At 28.9% G+C, this 20,367-nt stretch overlaps 1 protein-coding gene across 3 annotated transcripts in view; it reads right to left on the reverse strand.

Annotated features, from left to right (window-relative positions):
- Positions 1-20,367, reverse strand: part of LOC129965489 (serine/threonine-protein kinase tousled-like 2) — a 185,689-nt gene that overhangs the window by 108,862 nt on the left and 56,460 nt on the right. The window contains exon 1 of one of the 3 annotated variants that reach the window (XM_056079414.1): positions 11,884-12,139. The exons of the other annotated variants lie outside the window; for them this stretch is intronic. The gene's annotated coding sequence lies outside the window, so the exon portion shown is untranslated. Of the gene's footprint in view, positions 1-11,883; positions 12,140-20,367 lie in introns of those variants that run through there. 3 annotated transcript variants of the gene reach the window in all.

The following is a 20,367-nucleotide window of genomic DNA, read 5'->3' on the forward strand; positions in this document are numbered from 1 at the left end:
ACACAGTTTTACTTAACTCTGGATTTACAAGGTATGTAAACTGAATAATTTTGGTGTCATTGAGGCGATTCGATTTATCGAACTTTAACTTGGGATATGAGACATTATAGAAGGAGGGTTTGAAATTGAAACAAAAATATAATTAGCTACGAATGGCCCCGGAAATTTGAAGTCTTCATTGAATCAATGCGCCTTGAGTTTATAATGCGCAATGCCCCTTTTATGAAGAATTCTCTGTAGTTGCTAGTATACAGCAGTACTAATAGATTCTACTGTAAGAATGCATTAATATTGATACTAGTAATAACATGAACCTACATGTAATACTATTTAAAAATATTCAAAGCAGTTACGATGCTAAAAAGTGCAATTTTTCACTAGATTTTATGAATAATAAAAATTAAAGAAAGTTTTAGAAATTCATTTTTAAAATTACATTTAATAAATCGCTTTCTTTTAATTCAAATTAAAAATTTAGAAACGGTGCTTTATTTCTATTCAAGTCAAAGAATCAAAAACCAAGACTGACCTGCCTACAGCACTTGAGTCTGTTTAATATTACCGTGATTAATGGCTCAGTCCCCATTCTTGGCTCTTTGTTTTGGATGTGAATTAAATGTCTCAGATTTTACTCATTAGTAAACAGTACAAATGTTAAAAAATGTTAAATAAGTTTCATTTGTTTTGTTTCTTTAACTTGCTTTCTAAAAAAAAAATTCAGAACTTTTGCAGCATGTAGACTATCGTGATCTTTCTATGACTAACGTGATAAAAAAAATCAGCCTGAAGTAATAGTAAAATATAGTAATAGAAAAATATTTTAATTAGGCTTCTTTACCTTTTCCTGCTTTTCTTTCATTATTACTGTTGCCTTTATTTTACTTATTTTGCATTTTACCAAGTCTACAAACAGCCTTCTTACTTCTAAGTTGCTCTTCACCTTCGGTACCGAAATACAGAAAATCAGGTCAGTTTAATTAAAAGAGGATTGATTTAATCACATTAGGATAAGTTCTGAAGCTCCACGAAGCTTATTATTTCTAAGTTTCAATGTCGAGATTATGATTAAATGTTGAGGACAGCATCTGAGATGCCAGCGTGACTCCAGACTTTGATGCCCATGTTTGACCTTCGGTGGATTTAACGAGTATTGGGCTCATAAACGCTACTACTTTAACATGGAATGGAGGGCAACCATGCGATCAAACCTGCAACTATTCTATCTCGAGGCTGGGATTCCGCCACGTGACAAACTCGGCTTTTATCACCAATGAGAATTAAATAACAAAATATAATTTTTTTAAAAAAAATGTAAAAGAATATTTATTTACAAAATAGCTGAAATTGCAGCCTCACTCAAGTGGTTTCCCACCCACCCACCCTCATCCTGAATTTCATCGGTGCTCTAACAATTAAACACATAACGAGAGCAAGTTAGCTAGCTACTCGAATGATGATGGGGGGGGGGAATAGAGACTGTAGAACGAATTGAAAGAAATCAGTCTTCCCTCAAAACTGATGAAAGTTAAGCATGTAAAAAAGAAAACAATTAAAAAAAGACAAGATTTAATTTATTACACGTTTTTTCTTTAAACTGATTCATTTACAATGCTTATGTTTTGATATAAATTTATGTATAGTAAAAATTGTCAAAAATAAATAAATAAACTACAGAAGCTATCATTTTAAGATTATATTTTTCAACTTAAAAAAAAATTCTTTATAAGATTTTTCAACTTCTTAAAAAAATTCAACATTAACTATTACATAAAAATTTGAAAGATATTATTTAAAAACGGGATTAATTTTCTCCCCTTAATTCTAAGCATATTCGGAAATCGAGCTAAATCGATTAACACGAAATGTCCAGGCGCTTCAGTTAAGCCATCAACCAACTTAAAATCATAATTGTAAAGGCACAAAATTGTAGAAAAAAAAATCAAAATATTGTAATAAAAGAACCGTAATTGTTTTCCATTATTATCAATTCCAAAGAGAAGTTCTTTGAACTTTTATGTAAACAATCTGAAAGAAAAGAGAGGTGAGGACGACCCTATCGAAAATTGAAGTGTTTTTAATGTAAGCAGATAAGATTTATTAAATTTAATACATATTATTTTGAAAGCCAAACAAAGATTCGAAATGCGTAGCTAAACTATATGGCATTTTAAGATAATTAATCTACGGCAGAAATACAGGTTTAAAATAGTATCAACAAAAAATCTGGAGCAATGCAAATACATGCATAATTGCAAAAAGACGCTGATAAGTTAGTCCTCATCAAAAAGATTCACAAATTTATGCGAGTCAACAATTGGAGGGCAAGTAGTGTTTTCAGAATCAAAATATCATTCAGCACATTAAAATGCATCTAAATAAATTCAAAGAACTTTTTTTAAAAAAATGGTGAAACTTTACAAAAGTAAATTCATTCTTTTTGATAGCGGATACTTAATGAAGGCTATCTATTAGTATTTGTATATGCATAAACAGAAGTTCTCTATTTAAAGAAAATTTAAATGTTGAAAGACTGGTAAGTGATTTAATCGACATTAAAAAACTTCAAAGGAAGTTTAAATAGTACTCAAATCTGTTTTGTGTCAATTTGTTAAGACAGAGTTTCCTAAGCCATTCCGCATTTGTAACTCCATTTTTGCTATAAAAACACGAGCATTATGGGATTTCAGTTATAAGAAAAAAGATTTCTGCGACACCAGGTGAACATATAAAAAAATTTAATAATGTAAGAAGGAATAAGAAATGCAAGCAAATATAAGAAAAATGAATTCGGAAATGACTTCGAACGCAAATTTATTATATTTCTGTAACTCTAATTTTACTGAAAATTAAAATTTGGTTAACGCTTCACACAAAGAAAAAAAAATATTATGATCATAGAAGAAAATATAATAGAAAAACGGTGTATTCACTAATAATTAGGGAAGAAAATATAATATTCTGATTCGTAAAATTTTAATGAAACATTTCCAATAAAAAGAAATTTCTGCATTGATTCTCTTCACTCTCGTTGGAGAATCTGGCAGGAAACTCACTTTAAGTGCTTTTGAGAATCTAAAATACAACTACATAGTCTACCTACGCCGGGACTCATCGGTCAGTAAAAATGGAGGACAAGAAAACAGATATGCAGAAGAGATATAGCGAAATCCTTTAAGTAAATGTTAAGATAGACTTATACGGCACTATTATCATAACGAAATTTTTTGATTCATCCTTTATTTTCGATTCTGTTTTGACGATCAAAACAAAGATTTAAAATTTTTAAAAATTACTCAGAGATTTAAGATTACATACTTTTAGTCCAGATTAAAAAAATTACATATATTACTCAGTGGTAGATTTAGACAGCTGCGGTATCATGCCTCTTTTTAACAAATCGTCAGTTTATTTGCACATTTCAACCTAAATCAACATGCTGAGATTTTAATATAATTTCTGATTTTAATAACAGAGCAAATATTATATTTTCATTTATTTATTTTCTCAAGATATATCATGAAGAAAATTACTAAAGTAATAAAATTCTTGAAAAATTAAATAGAATTATCAGTGAAAGATTTCTTTACTTAACAAATAAAAGTATTTAACGATTGTGAAAAATTTTAAACAAATAATAAACGTCAAACGAATATAACATTAAAAATTATTATTTTACAGGATCTATCAAAAAGAATGAAACAAAACCAAATAAGTGAATAACTGCATTCTTATTATTATAAATAAATAACATTTTTTAAATTTATTTAATAATGAATTTAATAATTCCAACTTTAATTCATATTTTCATAATTTGTATTTTTTGCAAATTTATTTACTTGATAAATAGGCGAACAATATAATTTATTCGTCCTGCTTGTGGCGGTAAGTAGTTATCTAATCGGAAATCGACTATTGATTCTATTCGATTCCAAACTTCAAAGAACGATCAAAATTCTAACTAGTCTATGCGTATCACTTGAGAAGTTATGCAGAATATTTTTATTTTAGGCTACTGTAAAACTTTGTTAATTTTTCTCTAATTTTTCAGAATGAAATTCTAGTTTCAATACGGTAGCAATCTTATCCTATTTTAACATCATCAACGACTGCTTCAAATTCGGAGAAGTAAAATAACATTTATAATCATTTCATAAAAATAAATTCGCAATTACCTTTACGTGCTCATGAAAACTTCTATTTACAAGCTCACAATGTAGTCGTACCTATGAAAATCCTCCTGCTTAGTCGATTTATAGCATAGGCGATATATTTGCTGATAAAACGCACTTTTCCAATTCAACCTGTGCTTAACTGTAATATATTGACACAGACCATGATAATGCATAGGAAGAAATGCAATAAACATTATTACTCAACAAAAAGCGACACTTGAATAAAACATTGTTCTTGATATGTTTTAAAATCCGCAGAAATTTAAATTGGAGATAACGTGTCTTCAAAATAATTGTAGCCAGGTCTTTCCAATGTAACTTGCATAACGTAATTATTAAACTTAATAGTATTCATCGTCTCTTCAGCTTCAAACGAAATAAATTAATTTTCCACTAAAAAAAAAAACGAAATTGAATGGACGAATGGACGTTTATTATGAAGTTAGCATTTCTAATTTTTCTGAAAAATTAAACAAGCACTCCCCTCCCCTCCTCTATAAAAAGAGGCCTATTGACAGTATCAATTTTAAATAGATTTTATTCAATAGAACAGAACTGCTTTCTACACATGTACCACACTTCAACTGTGCCATTTCGATTTTGGAATCCACTGCGCAGGAAAGATGACATCTCGTCACACACCAGTTAAAACAACGTTCTATTTACCAATTGAATCGATTTCTTTGAGTATTTATAGAAACTATGCGTTGGCACAGCAAAAGATCAAGTAAAAGAGAGAAAACCAAAAAGCCCCCCAAAAAACGTTTGAAATAAAAATTTATTGATTTATTAATGATTTATTTAAATTTTGCTACTTTCTCTATCAATCAAAACATCGAAATTCCACAAAAGGTTACAGAAATTTAGATCCATGATCTTTTTTTCTATTAAATTTGTGTCACCCGAAAATTCCACTTCTCTATACCGAGCAAATTGAGAGGGGGGGGAAGCTGATGCGACTGTATTTGCTTTACAACAAATATAAAAAGTATTTTCACCGATATGAAATTGCCATATTATATATATATATATATATATATATATATATATATCACAAAACTTTGTGGCTACTAATTTATAGTTTTGTTCCTAATAAAATTACTTGCAGGAAAGCAAAACTGATCACAAATGGCAATAATATTTTATAATCGTTTCACAAAACTTAAAAAAGACTTTATATTTATGATGTGTCTACTCAGACTAATTTCTACTACTAAATACCGTTTAATAAAATTGGAAATTTTCCCGAAAATAAAATTTAACCGGTATATTATAAGCAATACAATTTTGAAATGATATTATGAAAACTTATGACTATAAAATGACACTACCATTAAATTTATTTCATCAAATGTGCAAAAAGAACGATTTTGTTTTATTAATCGGTATTGCAGAAGTATATCAAATTTGATATTAGAGAACAGATGATATTTTAAAATATATATGTAAAGCTTTGTCCAAGAAATTTTTATTTGACATAATCTAGACGTATTACTTTCGTATGCACTTTGTTATGACGATATCAAAACTTAATGTCTACGATAACATTTAGAGTTGTATTCCAGGAAATAAAGATGAAGCTATTTCCCGAGAATTCACAACTACCGATACTGCGGTTTTTGAAACAAGATACCTGCCATTCTATGCATGCCATGAGGCAGTTATATTCTTATGGAAGTCTATTCATTTTTATCGAGTTTTTCGACTTGGATTTCTAAACAATAAGAAATTTTTATAAAGACTAATACAATAGCTGGAATTTTTACTAAGTTTAACCGTACTCTTAATTTTCTTAATTAAATTACTTCAGTTCAATATGTTTTTCAAAAAAATAAAAAAAAAAACACTGCTCTTACATGTTTAGAAGTTATTATGATGCCATGATTTAAAAAATTTTCTAACGTAAAAATGTACAATCAAATGACCATAGCAAAGAAGATATCTGAAGCATATGCTGAGCTATCATATTGATACTCCAAACTTTCAGGAATCAAATGGATTCTTGAAAGTTTGATTCCTGAAAAAAAGGATTCAAAACTAAAACAATAAACAGATATAAATTAAGAAGGAAATCTCTATTTATAGATACTAGATTTTTATACAGAAATTTTTAAAATAAAATTTTTAGCGGTGTTATTGTTTGAAAAAAAAAAATCGTTTTATACCAATTAAAAAAACATTATATAGCTAATTCAGTTTTAATATAATAAGCATTCAATATATTGCACTATGTGATAATTACGAACTTTCATTAATGCTGTCAATATAATTGAGATCATTTACATCCAGTTGGATGTCAAAAGAAATGATTAAATGCATCTGTTTTTATATAAATTTTTATTAGAATATAATAACATATTGTAACACAATGACGAAAAAGCGAAAAATCATTCTATGGCGCATCTTAATGTTTGTAATATATCAGAAAACTTCAAAAGAGCTTTGGCTAAGGATCTATCCATATGTGATAAACAGCTGATTGCGTATAAGCAGGCTCCTGTGAATTTATATATTTGTACAGCTAATAGATTACAGCAAATTAATGCTGACCTGCAGAATAGCTACGAGGACAATTTAATAAATATGATAAAAATTTGAAGGAATTTCTATCAGCATTCCTAAACGAAGAATTCCAGATAATAGATAGATTACTCATTCATGCAAAAATCAGTGGCGTTGTTAGAAGTGTATTAGGCAAATGATATTACTATTCTTTTTTGCTACCTCCCCTGAATAGAATTCAAACTGATAGAAGTATTTTTGTGCCCCTTCGATGTAGTGGCACCCACAACGTCCTAGCCACCTCCTCTTGGTTACGCCACTGCCATAAACAACGACCACGCCTTTTACCTAGGTTATCATTTATTCAACTGCGAATTCACTTAACCCAGACGCCTTTCATGGCGGCTATGAGTTCTTTAGGAAGACTAAATAAAATATATCCACATGTGTGAAAGAATGGGGCACATACCTGTATTAGCCTCTCTATTTAGTATATCAGGAAAAAGTTAAAATGCGATGGGGTCCTTTTCGAACATTATATGAAAATGAACGAGAATATTGAAAAATGGTTGAAAAAGTTGGGTGGGGGGGGGGGGTGAAAATGGAAGCTCGGTGTGTTGAAGGTTACGTTCGGTCACAGCTGGGGCCGACGGTGTGAGCGCACTGGGAGGGTCCAATATCACCTTTCGACAGATAGGAGGGGTGGGAGCAAGATGCAACGTTGAGGAAAGGGAGCAGCAATGGATGGAAGTCCTAGACAGCTAAATGAGGATCTCGATATTGACAGTAGTCCCCAGGCTTGGCTCATTATCGCGCTTCTTCATGCAGTTCGCTAGCTCTCAGGGGCGTAACTCATTAAATGGCAGCATACTACTTTGTTGTCAGTCAGGTTTATCGACGGAAAAATACTAAATTCTTAATGATTTACTCTTGGATATTTAAAAAAAATACTTAAGTAAACTTTTCAATAAGTACATCTTGATGTTTTGAGGAGACAATGGATTTTGAAATAAGCAAAAATGGACGGAAGCGTGCAATCTTATTTTTATCGTTTCATCACCAAAATACATGCTTATATTCAACTAAAATAGTATTATACAATGTATTGTTCAATAAAATAAATATTTTAAGGGTTAAGAGGGGGAAAAGACTTTTCCCGATACTGTAATTATTTTTGAAAAGTTCCAGGTGATTTACTTATAGAAGAAATTAAATGAAATTGAAAATAAAGATTACGTTCAAACATTAAAAGAAAATGGAAAAAATGTTATGTTTCGAGGGTTTTTTTTTTTTTTTTTTTTTTTGGATAGCTAAAAGTCAATTTTAGTTCAGAAAAACATAAAATTCCTATGAATATTCTGTAAGTGCGCATAAAAATATTTCTAAAAAATTAGCATTTAACTGGAAATGCAAAATTATACGTAGTTTGATCCCAAATAAATCTACATTGGGTAATAAAAAAAAATTAAAAATTAAGACGACTAGAATATTTTGAAATTTTTAAAAATTATATATCTTTAAAAATTTTTAAAACAATATATTTCGCTTTAAAATGTTTTTTAAGAAATTTGACGTATTTATATTATTATACATATGCATAAAAAAATTTCCTAACCCTAACTGAATAATTCTCAAAAGTGTCTAATAGAGTCCACTGTCTCCCTAACAAAAGCATTTTAAATGCATATTAAATAGAAAAAATAATAATAACTGAAGATCATATAAAAAAAATCTTGCTTTCATTCAGTGATTTTTGTTATATGGAGTTTCTTCTTTTGGGTTAGTGAGTGAAATTTAATATTATACTGAATAATAATAATAATATATATTTTTTTAAAAATCCCACATTAAAATTATTATTTTACTCATCATTTAATTAAAGAAAAAATAAAATTTTAATGCATCACGGAAATTGATATAATCCTTGACAAACAATATGCTGCACGTTTCTTACTTTAAATAGTATATAATTTAACTCCAGACGATTAATTAAGGCAATTTTATTTGAAAAGAAATAGATAGTAAGTAAATCGGAAGTCCAGCTGCTTCACGAAACAGGTATAGCAGGTTTCTAGACAAATTTTTCAAAATATTTAACTGCAATTTTGTAACAACGTGTGGCACCTTCTCGTGGAAGAAACATATCGTAATGAATCATCATAAATTACGATAAAGTCCCAACGCACGCATTATCAAGCTTCTTTTTATCTTTGCTTTCTAAGCCAAACGCATGACGTGTTTTGGTTAAAAGCGGAAAATGCCATTCTGACCTTTATTCTTTTCTTAGAGACAAAGAAAAAATCACATGGCAAAAGCATATGGTCAATTACAATTTGCGAAAGTTATGTAATTCTTATGAAGTAGTCGGTATAATAATTAAATATTCCGCATAACTGAGCATAAAATTCCGCATAAAATACATGCGATAAAAAAAAAAATTCAATCTCATTTTTTCTCAAATATCAAATGAATAAAAATATAAAGAGTCTAAATCGAACCAGGGACATAATGCAATCGTTCCGCTACCCTCCCTAATAGTTAAATTTAAAATGCAATATAAATATATAGAATTATTATTTGGTGCCCTTTGAGCCCATAAAACTGATTTCCAAACTACAAACACTCCTTACTTATTCTTACCCCATTAAAATAAAGCAAATTAAGAAATAATTTGTTTTAAGCACAGAAAAATAATAATCAGCTCACAAGAAAATTAAGAACAAAAATTATTAATATCTACTTATGTATAACAAAACATTCTGACCAGTTACAAAATAGTAACAAAAAAATGCTTTTTTTTTTTTATAATAGCATATTAATTCTTTGCAATGTGTGTGTATTAAAAAAAAAAGAAACTTGATATCTAATGTAAAAGTGACATTTTTTATATAAAACTTTAATTTACAAATCAAAATTAGTTAATTTAATTTGGCTTTATATGTTTTACTAATTTACTTAATGCGTTGGAAAACTAATGAATGTTAAGTCGGACTCAATATTGCATCACCAAATCTGGAAAAGTAAATGATTTGATTCATAATTATTTTATTTATTAATGATGCAAAATTATTATCAATTATAAATTATTTCATTACAATCAGATAGATAATCATAAAGAAATTAAAATTTCCTCTTAAAAAACAATTTAAAAATAACATGATTTCTTATATCCTGCAGACAATTTCGAGAAGAATTTCAATAAAAGAATTTTATTTCATAATTTTTTCCCCATTTTCTCCGTCTCCAAGTAGAAAGGGAAGAAGACAATTAAAAATTCGATAATATTCTGAGCGCAGATCATACGCTAACTAGCTCATAAGAAACGTTCACGTAACAAGAACACACGTGCATGAAGTAAAAAACTGCAAGATGTGGAATTCTCGGAATGAGGGGGTACGGAGGGAGCATTGAGTAAGAGGAGTAGAAAACAGATCGCAATAATCAACGAGAAATTAAAAGGTATTTTTACTCTTAATATTCGCAATTTAAAAAATGAAATATTATTCAGAAATAATTTAAATAGGGGACGCCTTTGTCCCACAACATGAAAAAAAGTGTCGAAGCAACTGAAGAAAGCACAAGTGAAAGAAAATAAACTTTCAAAAATAGAGCAAAAATAGAATATTTAACAGATCATTCAAATTAATATTCGACAAGGATGTGATAAAAAATCAACGAAATTCTTTTTCCTATAAAACAACTTAATAAAACATTAATAACACTAAATTAGTGATTTTTAATTAATGATACATATACCTCAGGGGATGTTTAATGGCATGAAGAAAATGCAATGGAAATTCCATACTGGCATATTAGGCAATAACGTAGCAACTAACATCATAACTGTTGCAGAGATAACAGGTTGTTGTCGATGATTCGAACTTCCTCTCAGCAAGATAATATTGCTGAATTATGACTACTTAAGTAAGCATAGGATAAAGGAGTATTCTAGAACTTGTATCACTCTACAAATACGGCAAAACAATTAAATCATAATTTTTTTTATCGATGAATATCAACCGTATTACATTTTACATGAATATAATTAAATAAAGATTTTCCTACCGTTAAGTTCTTTTGATAAATTGGTGGAATATGATGAGAATTATAGAATTCTTCGGTATAACGCCTTTTTGAGAAAGGACATATGGAATGACGGAATTAGCATATTCCTAAATTAAATTGAATGTATGTATATTTATTAATTTCTAAATTAAATAAATAGCATCATTATGAACGATTTTTATGCAATGCTAACTAATAAGTTTAGACGATTTCAATAAAAAATTAAATTAGGATTGTGAATGAAAATATTAGGCAACTTACTAAGCATGAAAACATTTGACTACATCAAGAAAAAAATACATTTGCAGAGCACATATTATATAAAGCATATCTTTTTACGAACTGCATTCAACCTTGAAATGCACTTTAGAAAGAAAGACGGATAAAAGAAAGATTTTAAACAAAGGATTTTAGCACCACTGCGTAACAAAACACTAACGCAGAAATTTACCCTTCATAATTATGTAGATGAACCGGACTTCACCTGTTCCTTTTATCATAGGCTGCATGATATAATTCTAGAAAAGAAAACCGCAGCCAGGAATAAATTTTAAGGGGAAAAATAGTTCTAAATATCACAGGCATAATTTGAATCAGTTACTTAGATTATTTATTTGAAAAGGCTCTTCTTTATGCTGAACAAACATGACCTAATTATAAATTCTCAATAAAACTTTTTTTTTACTATTTAAAACTATTTAGTAACAAATAAAATAATTGTTCTCTTAAAATGATATATAGAGAGAAGAGGAATATTGTATGGTAACATATCACAAAAGTCAAAAATCTAGAATAATATCATAGCTCCAAAATTTTTAATAAAATACAAAGATACAGACAACCCTTTCTTTCTTGATTTAAGATGTGAACATCGTCACAAAGCCTTATTTATATTGCATTTCTTAGGGCTATAAAAGAAAAGGAAAAAAGAAATATTTCCAGACTTGCAATCAAGAAGTAAAAAGGGAAATGTTCGTTATAATTACTAAAATTGGGCTGTTAAAACGATTCGTTGTTTTAATTTAACTGTGATATAGTTGAAATCTCACCAAAAAAAAATAATAAATAATATATTTAGCCTTGAAAAATATTTTTTTAAAAAATCAATTTAATTCTAATGCAATTAATACAATGAATGCCTTACCTTTTTTACCAGCACAGCACCAACCGAAAACTAAAGTACTTCTATTTTAAAGGTAGAGTCATTCACCATCCACGAGTAATCCAAGGTAAAGTATCCTTCCCGCCAATGCCGAAAATTATCTCCTTCGAGAGAACCGCAAAACCAGACACAGGTAGCAGGTCGGCAAACGACACTTTGATCAGATCACCGGTTTATTCAAACTAACTTTTGAGAGGGAGGGCCTTTCTGGCCAACCATAAGAGAGGCCCGCTTTCAGGGTTCAAGCATCATGTACAAATAAGCAAGAGCGAGCGAATAAAAAAAGAAAGGCCGACGGGAGGTGCACCCAGACAACGAGAAAGAGATTGGAAGAATCTGCCTCCATGGGAGAGCGATGCGAGGTATTATGGAAACCCTAAACAGCTTTCCCCCTCGTATCAAACACTGCGGTCCCGTCGTAATCCGTAACTCTCTCCGTGCTGGGTCACGCAGCGGATTGGAAGCAAATCCAGTTCTCTATCTAATCAACGGAGGTATGAGATAGGAATTATATATGCCAAAGGCTATGGGCACACACGGTCTTATATATTTCGGACAAGGTGGGGGGTGGGGACTCAAAATTATAACTTGTTTTAATTAAGGATACTTAAAGCAGCGGACTCGGGAGAGAGAAAGAATAAGAGAAATTTTTTTCGCTCCCTTTCGTAACCTCCTCAAAATTTATCACAAGGAAGTATTTTAAGCGATATAGTCTCCGCAATAATATCTCGTAACGGAACATGTTAAAATATTATACTAGAATTTATTATCAGTTAAAAAGTAGCGACTTGAAAGGTGAAAAAAGCTTCTTGTAAAAGGCAAAAGATCTGAATAACTGAAATAAAAATGAAAAAGTCTATTAAGAACGCCACTCATTGTTTGTCATTGAAAAAACTTTTCAAACAAAATTAATTTTTTATATATATATATGATATCGACATGTGGCTACAAATGACCTATATAAAAGATTAGGGCTTCAGACTCCCATGCATTTTTCAATTCATTTAGATTTCGCTTATAACTTTAAAAGAGCCATAGGATAAGATTTTATTTATAATTTTACAAAAAAAAAAAATGTCTTCCAGATATTTTATTTAATATAACGTTATAAAATAGATGAAAATTGATAACACAACACACAAAGAATTATTATATAATAAACTAACATCTAAAAAGGCAAAGGAAATATCTCTAATATTTGGGAAACTGTTTTGGAAGAATGGAGGTCCGTGAATTTTGATTAGATAATCAAAATCAAAAATCGCAGACCTCCATCACTTTATATCACAGTTGGAAATAATATTAAACGAAAGTTTTTCTCCAAACATTATGGATTTCATCTTTCGAAAACGATGAAAAACACAGAGATCAATTCTCTAGAGATATTCATCAGTGGAAAAAAGACTGGAGAGAAAAATAATTATTCTAATCGGCTTAGGAAGGTATGTGTAGTGATATAATCATATTCGTTTAATAGGCTCGTAGATGGGAATTTCAATTTAAAGCTATGCAACTGATTGAAAAAGTAAAAGCTGAAAAGGCAGCTAGTAAATTAAATTGACAAATTAAATTTTCATGCTTCGAAAATTATTCTTGATGGTTTTCTCAGTAAAGCATTTTTATCAATAGACATATAAGGCCGCATTATTTAAACGCCCTTACACCTGTTTATTGTGATAACATGAATCATTCAAACAGAATCAAGTAACATAACATTATAATATTATAAGCGTGTCCGACGGAATAATATATTTTCTAACTACATGTTGTTTCTCGAATTAATGAAAATTCACTTTTTAATTCTTGATCCAAACTGCGTACACAATAAGCAGTCTTTCATCATTCGCTTTCAACATTTGGGGGAAAAATCATGCGATTAAAGATTTGACGAAACAATAAAAACGAGTGGAATTTCATTTCATAAATTGTCGAAAATTATGCAAAAAAGATTTTTCAAAATTTGTGAACTCATTTATTAATATTAAAAATAAGAGATTATTCGGACATTATTTGCAATCTATCCAAATAAAAATAATAAACATCCCAAATAAATGCTGAAATTTTTTAACAGGTTGTCTACATGCTTACCATTTTAAATTTCCTAAGGGGATACTTAATTCTAATACTACTTTTCGAGATTACATCGTAATTTAAAAATGAACACCAACTTGCTTTACTCAGGTACCAAGTATTTTCAAAATTACAAATTTGTAAAATTTGGAAATTTTGATATCACAAATATATATATATATATATTATTTTTTTAAGAAAATGAATGATTTTTACAAAATATTGTTTTCATTAAACTAAAATGTATGTTATTAAAATTAATAATCCAAATAAGTTGAAACTATTTTTAAGTTTTAAAATAATAATCAACTTGTTTGAATTATGGGAGCAAATAATAAAAAAAAAAACGAAATTTTACAGCTATGACAGATTATAGGCACATATAATCTTTTAAAAATTTTAGAACGCGATTATTTTTTTAAAAAATTATTACTTTTTTTCAAATGCATTCTTGCTTAAAATTATGATAAGAATATCGAATTAATTCTGATGTTTTCAAATTCTTAAACCTCGACTGCATATAAACGGAAAACTGATTTCCTATCTCATTTTTTCGCTTTTGCATCGGTACTAAAGTACCTACAAAATGCCCTAAAAGCAATTATGTGGAAAGTGTCAGAGTCACGCCCACAGAACGCACGAATACCGGAAATAAGCATGCACACATTAGTATGCTGAAATCGTGAAAAAGTAGCTTCAATTATGATACGAGAAATTGGTTTTTCTCAGAGTACTTCATTATTAAAGAATTTACCATCTATTTAGAGCAGTCGATTTGAGTAAAAGTATGATAAATATGTAGTATAAAATGAAAAGATAAGTTTAAAAAAATTTCAACAAAGTTCAGTTTTATAATGTTTCTTCAAAACTGGTGATCTTTTGCAGTTAAAAGAACTTACTTTTTCAAAAAAGTATTCTTTGTATAGATAAAAAAAAAAAAAAAAAAGATACATACACTTATACCAGCATAATTAAATCATTCATTTTTGCATGCCTATTAAATTGAAATCATTAAAAAGAGCTACTTTTTTTAATTTTGAAATGATTTAAAATTTATTTTTGAGTAGTAGTAATTTTAGAAGTTATTGCTGAAAAACGCCAAACTTCAGCAAGATTTTTAATTAATTAAAATCTCAAAAACTTATTTATACGCCAAATTTGACAGCTGTAAATCAAACGAACTATTTTGTAGAGCACAATACACTCACACGTCTTAATTATTAGTAGTTAATTACATTAATTACATATTCGACAAGGTACATCACGTGACAATATATGGAACCATTGCGCCAAGAACTCAATATAAATAAGGAACAAATATTTAACAGTTTAACCAGATTTTAAATTTTATATCCGTTTTCACAGTTAATGAACCTAAAATAAGTTTTCACTCTATAGACGGTTTAAGAAAAATGCGAAATTAAATTTTAAATGAGATGAATCATATTCTTCTGGATAAATACAAATCAAAATCTTTTTTTTTACTAATTAAAATATATATTTTTGAATTTTTAGAAATGTTTTTTTACAGTATTAGAATATACCAATTTTACAATGTCGATCTTAGAATGCAATATTTGTTTTAAAATATGAAGTGACAGTAAATGTAAAATTCAATGAAATAAGCGACATTATAAATGTTAATTTTCACATGTATTTAAAAATATTTGTACTTATGAAAAAAACTTTTATTTTTTACTTTAGTGAATTTTGATGTAATTAATTTTTAATTTCTTTAGTGAATTTTACTTTAGTGAATTTTAATGTAATTAATTTTTAATTTCTTTTTTAAACTAAACTTGTCTAACTTTGTCTAATTTCTCTCACAAAAATTCTTATTCAATGCCACTGAAATGTAGTTTCGATGCGAATAAAAAAATAAAGTTATAATAAATAGAAATTTAGAAAAAAAAATGAATCGCGCATTTACGTTTCGATTGGCGTTATGATGGCATTGGACTGGTCGAAATTGGCAAATTTTATTTACACAATGAACGAAACATATGTAAGACAATTAAAATAACAAGGTTTTAATGGAATTTGAAATAACAAGGCTCTTACCAATTGAAGCAATCATGGACATGAAGTGAAATTTAAATGATTTAACCGAAATAAAACTAATATCCAAGACAAAGCAGCTGATCGCCAAAGTCATCTAGTATATCATAAAATATTTTACCAATGGCATAAATATGTTTGGACAAAAATTTTCGATGAAATCAGCTCAAATGAAAAGGCGAAATTTCATTTCACTATTTTAAAATGATGATTAGTGCATATGAAATTAAAAGTAGATAAAATTAATTAAAACATTCAGCTCGTAAAAAGTTTTTAAAAAAATAACATCAAATGTCTTTTTGTAATATATTCAAATAGTTTTAAGTAACCAAACATGAATCTTTCGACAAAATAGCAATCAGAAGGCAAAGGCTACGATTAGAACATAAATTACAATCATGAATGAAATGAATTTCCCAAACATCGATTCAGCTTATTCATATCAAATAGAAGCATACAAATAGATTAAAAGAGTTTCAAAGCCTTCTTAAAAATGTATAGATTAAAAAGGAAAATAAAAATATATAGAATTTTATTAGTTACTTATTGTTGACAGAGTAGTACTCCAAGAGCCCCTAAACAATACGAGTTTGTGGGTATTCCCTCCCTTTTTCCAAATTTCTAAAGCAAGATTTTTTTAAACATAAATCTTAATACTTATATTAGAGGTTTTTAATTGACAAATATTAGGATAATTAAAATAATAAAAAATTTTAATGTGGATGCACTTGAAAAGATCTGATTTCTGCGTCTCGAGCATAATTTTTTTAAAAAAAATTTAAATGTAATTTTAAACAAAAGGATGAAATTCTAAACAATCAAATACAAAGCTTAGCAGAACTTTTGAAATATTAGCCAATCGGATAACTGCAAATAATAGCTTTTGGACCCCTCTATTCTGCAATCGAACTTGAAAAAACACGAAAGAAATTAAAAGAACAAAATTCTGCAATTTAAATGCTATTTGATTTCATTTGAATATATGCATGACATCTGTTAATGAAATTTAAATCCAAAATTAAGACTGTCTTGCATATATAGCAAAAATATCTAGGTAATACAAGATGTGCTTAAACACCTTTTTGCTTTGCTATTTGATAATTTGGACCTTCAGTGTTCCAATCGTTCAATAGCGCAGATCCGCAATGGCTGAACGAATATGGGCGCTGTCGCTGCCGAAATGGAATCCCAGGAAGTTCTTTCTTCATAGATTGAAAGGGTCCGATGCGTCTTGCCCAGTAAAATGGCGGTCATATTTTTCGACAGCATAAAAATATATTTCAACAGCAAACAAATCGTTACGGCATTTGATACGCTACATGGATTAAAATAAGTTCTAGCATATATTTTTAAAAATATATGCTATATTTTTAAAATGAATTTTATATGAAATAGCAAATTAAATTTTTTTTTAATTCCAAGTATTATAAATATCGCTCTGAGACTGAAATAATATGGTGTGCCACTAAAATTCGTGTACTGACGCTATTATTTTAATAACTCATGAAAAGTGACAGTGCATAATTGAAAAACAAATGGCATTACACTGTCAATGGTTATGTTTCGCACAAATTCACTGTTATGTGAAAACTGAGATTTAAATGGATGTTACAGGCTCACATTAGTTGCGAGCATGAGCGTGCTAAAAATAAAGCTGACCTAAGATCTTAATATAGTATGTGTTAAAAAGACATAATTTGAAGTTAAAAAAAATGTTCATATGACCATGACAAATTGGATACGCATAGAAGATATGATTAATATTAAACAAAACCAATATTCTTGGTGATTAAATTGGTCGTGTAAGACAGATATTTACTATTAAAAAATTAAAAAGTATTTGTTCAATTTTAAAAAAATGTAATTGTAAAACATATTTATTATCTAGATGAGGCAAAAATGACATAATAAAAAAATTAATAAAAACCGGTAATGAAATTTCAGCAATATCGGCCAGATTCCCGCTTCTTAACCCAAATGACTTTAAAACTGTGGTTTGGCATATACAGTAAGATTATAAAAATTCAATTAACAGAAATTCGATTTATTAAATTAAGATTCATTTACTTTATTTCATTTTTCTAAGCATTAAATTTAAATAATGAAAATCACAAAACCCTTTTTTGAATAAAGATAAGAACAATGAAGTCATATCATAAAAGAAAAAAAAAAGGCAGAGAATTCAGAGAGAAAGGCAGAGGTCTTAATTTTACTTAACAATAATTCACGGTCTCGTACTTGTTCTTAAGTTGTTGAGTATCGCACGGCTCACACGTCAAGACATATCTAATTAAATTTTCAAACGATAAACCATCCATGCCTGAACAAGAAAACGCCTCAACAAAATTAAATTAAGACGAATCAACATTCACTCTTCACCCTTCTTAGCACACTTTTTTCTAATCTCCGAAAACCTTTCTCAACAGATATGAACAGAATCGGGCATAAGATCATTTCTTCCGTAAAGAACACAACCATCAGCCATTGACTCCAGACAGCAGAAAAGAGCGCAAAAATTAAACAAGTAAAAGTAAACAACAAAAAATGCGGATAGAGAGAAAGAACGAGAGAAGACGTTACAATTTGGCGACCGTAATGTCGCGCTTTGGCGGTTGATCACCGATCATCAGCCGTTTCGCCAGAGTAACCATGGCAACAGCGATAGAGTGAAGAAAACGCCGGAGAATGGAGCGAAGGATACGTTTGGCCACGTGACTCTCGGTGTGACGTTCTCCTTTCCTGGATTAGAGGAGTATGGAGAGAAACGGAAAAATCATCCACCTCAATGACGGCTAGGGTTGCTGCAGAAAGAAAGAGAGAGAACAAACGTTCACTTTTCTCAATTACATATGCATAAGAGAGCGGGGATGAAGGGTAGAAAAATAAAAAGATGGATTTAAATGCAGCCGAATAAAACGTTTTCTTCAAGCGTTATTTTAAACGATGTCAAGCTGAGGGAAATATGCCTCGTGGACGATTAATAGAAATGATGCTTGATGAAGTGTTGTCGCTGTTTAAGATTCTAGTGAACTTCGCCAGTCTGTCTCGTTTCATTGCAATTTCAATCTTTTTCATAAACGTTTTTTTTTTTTTTTTTTTTTTTTTTTTTTTTGCGGGGAGGGGGGAGACGAGAAAATAGTAATTTCATAATCTGCCAAATATTCTTCTTCTCTCTTCTGAGAAAGATTTTATCAGTGGGGTTTTAATTTAAGAATAACTACCACTATAATATGTGTTAGAAGTTTTTTTTTTTTTTAATCAGACTTAAAACATTATTTGCCAACAAAAATAAAGCTCTTATACTTTTTTTTTTCCTAGTTAAGTTGTATCTTTCAAAAAGAAAAGTTTTAGTTTTAAATGTGCTTTCTTTTTAAAACTATAATTTTTAAATTCATCAAAATTAAAATAAAAGATTTTGCGTCCGTTCACATTTGCATCATAATAATAATCGATGGAATTGATTACCAGAAAGAGAAATTTGCAATAAAAAAATGTCGCCATTAAATATTTTATTCAGTTTTTAAAGTGCATCCGATATTTTAAGCATTTATGCGCCAGACCTTGATACAAAGTATAAATGTTTAAAATCAAATATAATTTAAAACAAATAAAAGAATTTACAAACATTCGACAATCAATATAAAACAAGAAAATGACAAGAATCTGAAAGGAATAAACAGAGAGATTTGATTTAAATGAATCTATAAAATCCTATATTTGTAAGATATTGAAATGAATTAGCACACTTGAAATTCATTCTAAATGAATGTATAAAAATTCTTGTGAATGCATTTTAAATCCTTCAAAATTAAAGAAAGAATTCTGGAAAAAGAATTAGCCTACTAAGGACTACAAAACTTATTATTATGAATAAACATCGCTTGTGGGTTTTGCTTAAACTACGGGTCGACAAAACGAATGTAATATAAAACGAGTCAATAAGAATTAATGTTTCAAATACATAAATCATAATAATCGATTAAACCAAAATTATTTTTAGGAACCCATTCATCAAAATAAAAAATTCCAATTCTAATAAAACTTTATGCAACTCCAAGAAAATCATTATGAAAGTTGAACGCGCCCTCTTTTCTTGTAATTGTTAAAAATTTCTCAGGTTTTTAAATATTATATACAATTTATGTTGTAACTATTATATTCTAGTTTTGAGAGTAATAATCCCAAATGAAAGTTTTAAACTGATTTAAAATAAAGCATAATATATTCAATTTTTCAGTCAGATTCACCTTAATTCACATATCCATACAAGCTCCTTTTAGGATTACATTATAAATTCAAAGTTATTCATTGTCATTTGCTAAAAAAATTATAACACTT

This window comes from Argiope bruennichi, chromosome 4 (assembly GCF_947563725.1).
Source record: "Argiope bruennichi chromosome 4, qqArgBrue1.1, whole genome shotgun sequence".
Classification (NCBI taxonomy): domain Eukaryota; kingdom Metazoa; phylum Arthropoda; class Arachnida; order Araneae; family Araneidae; genus Argiope; species Argiope bruennichi.